The sequence below is a fragment of the Herpailurus yagouaroundi genome, unplaced genomic scaffold (assembly GCF_014898765.1).
Source record: "Herpailurus yagouaroundi ecotype Mexico unplaced genomic scaffold, PumYag 159, whole genome shotgun sequence".
Taxonomy (NCBI): domain Eukaryota; kingdom Metazoa; phylum Chordata; class Mammalia; order Carnivora; family Felidae; genus Herpailurus; species Herpailurus yagouaroundi.
The window spans coordinates 9,479,263-9,487,737 of NW_024412400.1; positions in this window are offsets into that span (position 1 = coordinate 9,479,263).

The window sequence follows — 8,475 nt, forward strand, 5'->3', positions numbered from 1 at the left end:
GCGGGCAGCAGGGGGAGGGGGCGCCGAAGCCGAGCCCCGCCGCGTGCACCCCGGTGCCGCCCGGCCGGCTGCTGCGGAGGGAACCGGAGCCGCCGGGCGGCGGGGGGCCCGGCCGGGGACAACGGGGAGGAGGAGGTGGCGGCCCGCAGAGCCGAGCGCTCGGGTAGCCCCGCGCGGGAGGCCCCCGGGACCGCGCCGGCTACGGGGCCGCGCTGCGAGCGCAGCTCGCAGGTAAGACCCGGGTCCGCGCGTCCAGCTGGGGTGGGGGCGGGGGGGAGGAGGGACACGGGTGTTCGGGGAGTGTGGGCCCGTGCTGCGGTGGCGGGAGCGGGTGGGCTCCGGGGCCCTGAGGGGCAGTACACCTCTGGCATTGACCACACCTGAGGGAGGCCTTCGTGGGGCCCAGAAAGGTGCCCACAGGGCATGGTGGCGGTCACACCGCGTGGCCTGGATTCCGCGCTCCGGCACTCTTGAGATGACAGTGAGGCGACCTTCAGAGAGCCCCGAGCTGAGCCCGGCCAGAGCGCGAGCAGCACCCTGGTCCCCACTCAGCCGCAAAACTTAACGTAAATTACATCTTCTGAGTGGGTCCGGGACCGGACGGGTGGCTTTTAGGACCCTTCCTTTCCATTCTGAGAGTTAACAAGTTCACTTCTGTCACTGTTTGGACATGAGTTTTTAAATCCTTTTTGAATCTACCAGGTCAGCGTCTTGCAGGTAAAAACAAACGTAACGAAATGTAGTTTTTTTCTTTTGTGGAGTTGTGTTTAGGGAAGCACAAGTGAAAAGCCCAGCTGCTCCTAGGGCTGGCGCTGGTTGCGCACTCCCGGTTCAGCCCGCGTTTTAAACCCTTCCCTGTACTTGCTCAGAAACACATCAGCGTTCACTTTGAGCACTTCCGAAGTACGAGTGTTTAGGCCTCTGATTTTTTTTTTTTTTAAGTTGCTTTCTGATATTCTCCACCAGAACTTAATTGCTTCAAACAAATGTGTGAACATCGTCAGTGTTGTCTGCAAGTCTGTAGGCAGAATGAGTCCCCTTTCCTGGAGCATCGTTTGTTTATCTGTGGCAGGGAGTGACAGACTGGGTCCTTTTCAGTTTCCAGTTACAAGACCAGCTGAGACTGAGCCTTGCTCAGCTCTGAGCACTCTGCGAAGGGGAGGGTCTCCCCAGTTCCAGTGGAGGATGATAGGCAAGCCGTCTTGCTGGCAATTTGAGTTGGACCTGGAGTGACAGCATCTCTCTGTCTCTCTCTCTCTCTCTCTCTCTCTCTCTCTCTCTCTCTCTCTCAGTTCGGAAAGTGTGCCCTTTGATCTCTGACCACAGCTTTATCACAGAGGTGCCCAGACAAGCGTAGGCTGAGCCGCCTGGAGAGCTGAGCAGGGCTCAGGGGTAATGAGCTGGGTTAGAAAGCCCATGTCCGTGTGCAGCAGGTTTGACAAGAGTCGGGTCTCACCTTGGCCCCAGTGTGAACTGGTTCCTGTTTGACTCCCCAGGGGCCTGTGAGATTTGGTTACCCAAGCTCTTCCTGGAGGGTGTCTCTACCCTGGCTGTGTGGCTGGTGCTCCTAAAAGGACCAGGCCTCTGAATGGGAAACCTGGATTCAAATTCCAGCCCCTCTCTCTTTACTGGCTTTGTGACCTTGGGCCCTGATTTAACCTCTCTGACCCGGCTTTCCCCCTCTCTGGGGTTGCCTGCCTCCCCGCAGCAAACATGCATTGGATTGTTCCGGGGATTACAGAGTGTTTTCAATAAAGTGTTTGTAAAAGTTTGACTACACGACATGGGAGGTTTTCAGGTCTCCTTGCAACATGATTAGGGATGTGACTGGTAACCCTTTTCAGCACTAACAGGGATAATAAAGCAGATATTACAATACTAATTATCATCTTTCTTATGGGTTTACCGGGAAGGTCAAATCAGATCATTGAAAAGGGCTCTGAAACTAGAGCAATATTTCTATTGCAAGGAGTTCCTAAGCCATCAGTTTCCAAACCAACAGCACCTATGTCTCCATCTGACGTGGACTCTCTTTTAGTCGTTGCTTTCTACGCCCCTGCCTCTGACCTTGCACACAGAAGGTCTCTAATTGTTAGGTGACTTTTTTTTTTTCCTATTAAAGTTTTATTTATTTTTGAGAGAGAGTGTGAGCGGGGGAGGGACAGAGAGGGAGACACAGAATCTGAAACAGGCTCCAGGTTCTGAGCTGTCAGCACAGAGCCTGACACGGGGCTCAAACTCAGGAACCGTGAGCTCGTGACCTGAGCCGAAGTCGGACGCTTAAGCAACTGAGCCACACAGGCGCCCTGTTAGGTGACTCTTGAGTTGACCATCTCATGTGTGTTCTTAGATGTTATTTTATGGTCTTGAGAGAGTGTCTTTTGTCTACAGACACACTGCTGAATGGGGCTTCTGGTTCCTCCCCACATTGTTTTCCTTCTTTTGAACAAGTATTACCTATTCTGAACAAGTATTACCTATTCTGACTTGCCTTCTTATTAGGTGTATCCAAATGGAGGCCATCTGCCGTGTTGAAAAATTCAAAGTTTTAGTGGAGAGACAGTAACTAATAGCATACGTGTAAATCTGGATGCCTCCAAGCTATGTATAATACCAATGATGTGCAGCTGCTTAAAGAGATGCTTTGGCATGTGTTTTATGAAGGGACATGTGGCTTTATTATTCATTGAGAAGCTCATTTAATTACATGTTTGTTAGTAGTGCACCCGAGGCAGAAGAGGGTGGAACACAGGTGGAAGGCGAGCTCTTGACATCCTTGTTTGGGCTTCTGGTCCTGCATTTGAGGAAAGGCTGCTCCCAGCCTCACCTGGTTAGTGGGAAGAGGGCTGTAACTCTCTTTGAAGACTAATGAATAGCAGTGACATTTTTTTTTTAAGTTTATTTCTTTATTTTGAGAGAGAGAGAGAGAGGGAAAGAGAATCCCAAGCAGGCTTTGCACCATCAGTGGAGAGCCCGACGCAGTGCTCGAACCCACAGACTGCCAGATCATAACCCGAGCTGAAATCAAGAGTTGGACGCTTAACCGGCTGAGCCACCCAGGCGCCCCGTGGCAGTGACTTCTAGTGACCACTCACAAGCCTTGGGAATCTTTTGGCCTCAGTGTCTCAAGCTGTGAAATGAGTTATATCGATACTTCTGAAGCTTGCCCCGTAACCTTCAGGGCAAAGAACTCTGGAAAGAGGGATACGGGAGGTGCAGCCCGAGGTTTCTGGCACATTTCAGTGAATTTTTCAATGTGAGTTCAGTGATTCCTTTAATGGAGAATAGGATGCAGGATTCATCTGTTTTAATGTAAAAGATGCTTTAAATTGATGCCTTGAGTCAAAAAGTACTTGAGGACGATGCACTTTTTCTCCCCCGAGGCTCTGGGGGGCTTCTCTGCGGCATGTGTACCCCAGTTTGAGAATCTTGGAGCTGGATTATTTCTAGCGGCTTTGCTAGTTCCGGGCTTTATGATATGCTAGGACTGTTAAAAGCAGAAGGTAATCTCCTCCCCAGAGGATATGGATTTTATAGTAATAGCTGAAAAGGATGCTCTAGTATTGAAGGGAGGTAGGTGTATTATTGACTTAACCACCAGAGTATAAATTATCTGGATTTGAATGTTAAGGAAGACCATACTCTGGGTTTACAGGGGACTTTGAAATCTTTTTTTTCTCCCCCCAAAATTTGTTGAAGATAACTGTGAACCTGTGGATCAAGTGATTTGACTTTTTCTGAAAAGTATTCCTTGTATCATACCATTCAGAACACTTCATTCTTTACTGCACTCCTCCTTAATGATTAGACTTAGTTACTAGACAGTGAGATTGTCTTTTTTTTTTTAAATTTTTTTTTCAACGTTTATTTATTTTTGGGACAGAGAGAGACAGAGTATGAACAGGGGAGGGGCAGAGAGAGAGGGAGACACAGAATCGGAAACAGGCTCCAGGCTCTGAGCCATCAGCCCAGAGCCCTACGCGGGGCTCGAACTCCCGGACCGCGAGATCGTGACCTGGCTGAAGTCGGACGCTTAACCGACTGCGCCACCCAGGCGCCCCTGAGATTGTCTTTTTTTAAGTTTATTTGTTTATTTTAAGAGACTGTGCATGGGAGGGGGAGAGAGGCAGAGACGGAGAGAAAATCCCACGCAGGCTCTGCGCTGATGTGGGGCTCTATCTCAGAAACCATGAGATCATGACCTAAGCTGAAATCAAGAGTCAGACACTTAACTGACTGAGCCACCCAGGCACCCTGATAGTGAGATTATGATGATTAAAAGCTGCTGTCTCCTGGGTTACGTTCACACAGATTAGCTATTGGCAGGTCCTACACTGGCTTCCGTAGACGCAGGTTTGTATATGTCACTTAAAATGGGTATTGATTAGAACCAGGGTCAGGATTTTGATTTTCCTTCTCTAGGTTTGGGGAGGAAAAAAGCATCTATGCACATGGAGAACCCTGGGATTTTCAAAGTTCTCCGTCACTTCTTCTGGTTGTTTTGGTAAAATCAAAAAGTCCTTCCAGGCAGTTCTTTAGCATCAAGAGCCTATGCTGCGGGCCTGGGGTTTTATGATAGGAGCATTCTGCGAGCTCTCACTATTTAAGTTTTGCAAAAAGTTGAGAAGGTGTGATCTAGTATAGCCTTGCCTCCTTTTATTATGCTCCTTATCAAATAATTTCCAGTTGGGGATGTGGTCAAACAGCAATAGTCTCCCTAGAGTGTTACAGTAGGTTTGGGTTCACTTATGTTATTGAATCATGAATTTGAACCCAAGGAAGCAGGTGAGCAATGAGGTCAGTCGTAGTTCAGTCCTTGAAGTTGTCGGAAGACCTTTGGGAAACTGTGTAGGGAAAGAATTTCATTGAGACTCTTTATGCCTAAGGGGACCGAGAGTCCAGATTTATGGTGGGACCACTGGGCCGTGGCCTGGGTGGAGGAGGGCGATGCCCAAGAGAGGGGGATCCTGACTGTTGCTGGTCGTGCGTCTCCCTTGGTCCCCACTGTCCTGGTCCCAGCTGGTTGCAGAAGCATAAGGCGTCACGACGCAGCCCATGGCAGGTGGGCCTCCAGTGCCAACCAGCATCGCCTGGGCGCCCTGCACACCTACAGAGACCCACACGCAGCCCCAGACCTGCTAAATCTGAATCTGCATTTTATTTATTTATTTAATTTTTTTTTTGTTTATTTATTTTTGACAGAGAGAGAGAGAGAGAGAGAAAGAGAAACAGAGCATGAGTGGGGGAGGGGCAGAGAAAGAGACGCAGAATCTGAAGCAGGCTCCAGGCTCTGAGCTGTCAGCGCAGAGTCCGACGCGGGGCCCGAACTCACGTGAGATCACGCGAGATCATGACCTGAGCCGAGGTTGGACGCTTAACCGACTGAGCCACCCAGGCGCCCCTGAACCTGCATTTTAAACACATCTCTGGGTCGTACTGATGCTCAGAGACCTCTTTCCCTTTTTGGGGTTCCCCAGAATGTTCTTCCCCCGGGCACAAGGCCAGACTTGGCATATGTTGGGAAGAACAAGTGGCCAGCACATCAAGTCCCCTGCGCACTGAGGGGCGCTGGGGCTCAGAGCTGGGTTCAACCTCTTGCCCGCCCCTGAAAGGACAGGGGTGGGGGCTTCTCAGAAGAGATCACCGAGCCTGTTCCCTCCCCAGCGCCCACCTCTTCCCTTCAGCTGCGGGCAGTGACGTGTAAAATGGGAAGACCCAGGCAGGGAAGGGACACACGGTCGCCTCTCGATCAGCAGTGAGGAGAAGCAGTCCAAAACGTGGCCATTTACCCCCCTTCCTGCCGCAGCACACGCCTGAAACTTGGGGTGATGTTTCGAGTTCTGAAAAATGTGCCAGAGCAGCAGTTCTTCCTAAGTGCTAGCCGTGTAGTTGGGAGAGTCTATCAGACGCTCACCTCCTCTTTGTTGTGCCAGGTCACCGGACATTACTAGACAGAGTGGCGGAGTGGAAGCCAGACAGAAGGTGGGTGGGTCTGACCCCAGCCTATAGGTAACCTTCCTCGCCCTCTCTTCTCCCCTCCCGCTTTCCCAGCAGCGACAGAGTTCTCGGCCTAGGGTGCCTCTTCCGTGACCTCACGTAGGGATGGGCGCAGGGAAAGCGCCTTTGCAGAATTCTTTTCTTGCCCCAGACCCCAGTCTGAGAGATGAAATACCTAATGTGTCGGCCCTCTTCTATGTCGTTTTAAAAAGTTGTGGCGAAATATACATAACAAAAATTCACCACTGTAGCCATTTCCCAGCGGGCAGTTTCATGGCATTAAATATGTTCACACGGTGGTGCAGGTAGCACATTCGTCCATCCCCCCCTGTGTACCCACTAAACACTAACTCCCAGTTCCCTTGTCCCTCCAGCGTCGGGTGACCACCGTTCTGCTTTCTGTCTCTGTGAGTCTCTAGGTACCTCGTATAAGAGGAATCATACGGTTTGCTGTTTTCTATCCGGCTTTTCTCACTTAGCATAATGTCTTCGAGGTCCATCCATGTTGTAGCATGTACCAGAGCGTCATAACTTTTTCAGGCCGAATAATATTCCATTGTGTGTACGTGTCACATTTTATTTATCCATTCATCCATCTTTGGACGCTTAGGTTGCTTCAACCTTTTGGCCGTGGTGAATAATGCATCTATGAACATGGGTGTACAAATATCTGTTTGAGTCTTTGATTAACCTTCTTTTGGGTGGGTACCCACAAGTGGAATTGCTGGATCCAGTGGTAATTCTATGTTTCGTTTTTGAGGAAGCACCATACCTTTTCTTCTTGATGGCTGGATCATTTTTTTTTTTGTCCTACCAGGAAAGCACAAGGGTTCCAATTTCTCTACGTCCTCACCAACACTTGTTATTTTCAGTTTTGGTTTTGTTTTTTACTTTTCTTTCTTTTTGTTGTTTGTTTTCTTTCTTTCTTTCTTTCTTTCTTTCTTTATAATAGTCATCCAAATGGATGTGATGTGGTTATTTCTTTTCGTTAGTTTGTTTTGTTGTTGTTGTTTTTTTGGTTGTTTCTTTTGAGTCACTTTTCTCTATTCTGTTATTCTCTCCCCACTAGCCACAGTTTTTGCCCAGCTTTGAGCTATGGGGAATGCCTGAAAAGCAGAACTCTTGCTTCAGTCCTTGCTCCTAATTACCCTTTAACTCTGTGGGCATCGCATTGAATTTTACTTAGTAAGTGTGCTGGCACTCAGATTACTAAGGCTTCTAGAAGCTGCTGTCTGTGAGTGGATGATCCTTCCTTCCATTCTTCTCTCTCCTTTTTAATTTTGAATGGAAATTGGTGTGTTTGAGTTGGGGGAACAAGGTGGACAGCAGTAGAAAGCCAACTCAGTAAGGCAGGACATCTCATTTTGCGATTCTGAGTCCGGAGTTCTAAGAATAAATTTCGTTTGCCTGTTGGACCTTGCCTTCGAGTGGCAGGTGTTTGTTTGGTGGTCTGACATCTGCAGGGGTCTGGCAGCACGGTTGTAACGTCAGGGCCACGTTCTTGTCGTTTAAAAGAGTGGTCCAAAAATGTGGGCCTTGCGCGCATTGCAGAATTTCAAACCTTGGAAGGAAATTGGAGGTTTATTTAAACTAAAGCGACAGGCAGATTCTTGTCATGTTACATAGTTGGCATTGGTCAGCTTTGTGCCAGGGAATTAAAAACACCAAAAAAACAAACAAAAAACCCAAACCTATGATTCAGGAATAGCAGTGTCATGGTTTTGAGGAAAGGTGGGAAGAAGGAAAATGAGCAATTTGGTACATGTGTGAGTCATTGGTGCCGTGTGAGTGTTCCCAGTTGGACGCAGACTTTCTGAGACCATTGGTTCACTGGCTTTTGCAGGAGAGAAGAGAACAGTGGCATCCAGACGGTGGGTATTTCATTGCAACCTTTGCATCCAGAATATGTTTTAAATGCTGAATACTGTGGGAATTGTACAGTGGTGTTTTATGGACTTGGGGGTGGGGGGAGTAGCTTTATTTCTGTTCATTTGTTAAAAAAAAAAAATCCTCCGGGCTTAATAATTTGGATAAACTGATACTATTGATACGTTTGAAGCCATGTTTTTTTTTTTTTTTCCCCTTTAAGATTGGTGCTTTTTGGGGCGCCTGGGTGGCGCAGTCGGTTAAGCGTCCGACTTCAGCCAGGTCACGATCTCGCGGTCCGGGAGTTCGAGCCCTGCGTCAGGCTCTTGGGCTGATGGCTCGGAGCCTGGAGCCTGTTTCCGATTCTGTGTCTCCCTCTCTCTCTGCCCCTCCCCCGTTCATGCTCTGTCTCTCTCTGTCGCAAAAATAAATGTTGAAAAAAAAATTAAAAAAAAAAGATTGGTGCTTTTTCAGGGTTAGGTGTGTTGAACCTGGCAAAAAAACCCCAAAACACAAACAAAAAAAACCCCCTGCTGTTTATGGCAGCCAGTTTCTGAATCATTAACTTGTATGGTAACCTCATAGGGTTATTAAAGGGATTACATGAGTCAA